Source organism: Elephantulus edwardii, unplaced genomic scaffold, assembly GCF_000299155.1.
Source record: "Elephantulus edwardii isolate Elephantulus edwardi_28Jun2011 unplaced genomic scaffold, EleEdw1.0 scaffold00272, whole genome shotgun sequence".
NCBI lineage: Eukaryota > Metazoa > Chordata > Mammalia > Macroscelidea > Macroscelididae > Elephantulus > Elephantulus edwardii.
The window spans coordinates 2,906,036-2,908,717 of record NW_006400022.1 but is presented as its reverse complement, the minus strand read 5'-3'; the positions used below and the strand labels follow the sequence as shown (position 1 = coordinate 2,908,717).

General features: G+C 41.9%; 1 pseudogene; it reads right to left on the bottom strand.

The window, feature by feature from the left end:
• The window catches only part of LOC102870771, a 105,739-nt pseudogene extending 104,340 nt beyond the window's left edge, over window positions 1-1,399 (bottom strand).
• Between the last annotated feature and the right edge of the window lie 1,283 nt (window positions 1,400-2,682).

Sequence of the window (2,682 nt, the reverse complement as noted above, 5' to 3'; positions counted from 1 at the left end):
GAATCAAACTGGTTTCTGGCCTGAGTACATAGGGCCCACTAACTCAAACAACTGGGAGATCCTTAGTATATCCAAAGAGTGGGGAAGCTCTTCCAGAAAGGGAACAACAGACTTCCTCCTTCATTATTTAGGTTCCCCCGAGCCCCTCCCCACATGTATCAGTGTGCACTTCCTCGCTCCCCACTCACGTGAGAGTTGGAGTGTGCACGCACCCTCTACACATCTACTCTTGTTTCTCCCCAAACTTCTTCTGGAGCAGCGATGTCAAATAAAAAACCAGCTACCACCTCAGACACGAAGAACTCTGCCACACCAATGGCCCATAGAAAGCAGAGTGCTTCACTTGTCCCACTAGCCCAAAGCAAGGTATCAACCCCCAAAGAAGACAGAGTAGCAATGGATTTCCTGAAACCAGAAAGCCTGATGGAACTTTCTGACACTGATTTTAAAAGAACAATGATTGAATATTTTCAATGGATAATAAAGAAACTTTTTGAATTACAGAACAGTGCTAGCAAAGATCAGGAGGGGCTTAAAAAAACTGTCCAAAACAACACAGAGAAAACAAATGAAGCATTAGAGGCACTGGAAAAACAAGAAACTGCGATCCAAAATATGAAATCTAAGGTTTCTGATGCTGTCAACATGATGGAGGGACATATGAATAGAGGTGAAGAGATGGAAAACAGAATCAGTGAAATAGAAGATAGAATTGTCACCCCCCCCAAAAAAAAACTATACACAAACAAATATGAAAACCTTGAGGAAATGGACAAATATTTAGAAATGCACAATCTACCTAAACCGACACAAACCGAAATTGAATATCTTAACAGACCCATTACAAAAGAAGAAATTGAAAAGGTAATACAACAGCTTCTAGAAAGCCTTTCGCCAGATTTCTTATCTGTAATTTGATCTAGTAGGGATACTTCTTGGACTTCAACAGGCAGTGGAGTGATCTGCTGATGAACTGCTGCATCACCTGAATCGGCATTCTCTAGATCTTGTAATGCTCTAACGAGATTTAGATTCTGTGGTTGTTCACTTGGAGACCCCAGGGAAGAACAATTCTCATTTTCATCTATCTTTAGCTGTTCATAAGTTTGCTTCCCAGGTTTCTTATACAGAGCTTGCTTAAGTTGGTCTAGTACATCATTTTCATAAACAGATCTTTCTTCCCAGATAGATAAAACTCTTCCAAAACGTTTCTTAACAACTTTCATCAGTTTCACTTGAAACATACTTAAAAGCCTCCACTATAACGGATGCAAAAATATTTTGTAAACTCCGGCCACTTCCTTTTGCTGTTCAGAATTACAATATTGGCTAGGTAGAGAAATGTTAGCTTCCTTTTTGGCTTGGCTTTCCGGAGCTCTTGCTCCCACACGAAGCACATCACCAAGTTTGTCTAGGGGTACCATGGTCTGAACGGATATCCTCATTCGTTTCTCCATAAACCATGCAGAGACCTTTCTGTAGTGGCAATTTGAGTAAATTCCCTGGCTCTGTCAGCTCCTTCCATCACTACAGTAAGTAAAAGACCATGGGGGCAGCCTGGGGGTCTGAGCAAACTAGCTCTGCTCTCCCCAGAAAACCATGTCATTGTAGTTGTTTTGATACTGCTTCTCATGTGCAGTCTGAATCAGGGTTTTCCTGTACGAAATCCTTCAGAATCAGCAAAAGCTGAGCTGGTCTGAGCAGCTTGATTTGCAAAGTTAAAAGAATAAGCTGTCTATTTTCACTGTCAGTGAGCATTTCATCTAATAGAGTCATTGAACTGGTTCTGAAAAACTTTTAGAGAGAAAATATTCAGAAGCTCATAGAAGTTAATTGGGGAAATAAAAATCTTCCTTCTTGAATTTTCCATTCTGAAAAAAAACTAGTATTACATGAAACAGCATAAAACTACTAAACTGCCTTGTATTCTATTAAGGAACAGCTCCTAAAGATGCATTCTTGTTTCATAGCTGTTGCACTGTCTCAAAGCTTTTTAAAGTGCAAACCCCGTTCTTCTCTGTATGTTGTTGTTATGTGCCGTCAAGTTGCTTGCGACTCATAGCAACTCTATGTACAACAGCTCTAAACTCTGCTCTGTCCTGTGCCAATCACACTGTCGCCGATACACCCATCCCAATTACCCCAGTCACTGAATCAATCCACCTCATAGAGGGCCTTCCCCTCCTGCGCTGTCTCTTCACCCTCCCGAGCATGATGTCCCTCTCCAAGGACCTCTTCCTCCTTACAACATGTCCAAAGTATGTCAGACGAAGCCTCAGAACCCTTGACTCCAAGGAGCAGCTCGGTTTAACCCTCTCCAGGATGAATCCGTTTGTTTTCTTAGCAGTCTATGGTACCCTCAATACTCTTCTCCAGCACCACAGTTCAAAGGCCTCAATTCTTTCTATCCTCCCTAGTCATTGTCCAACTCTCTGACGCATAACAAGTGATTGCAAAGACCATTGCCTGTATCAGATACACCTTAGTCTCCAGAGAGACACCATTGCTCTTCAGTACTTTGAAGAAGTGTCTAACAGCAGACTTTTCCATCGCAATGTGTCTTTTAATTTCTTGCCTGGTGGTGGCAAGAATGTGGAGCCAAGCAACCTAAAGCTGTGAACAATCTCAATCTCTTCACCATCTATCCTGATGCTGCCAATTGGTCCAGTGGTGAGAATCTTT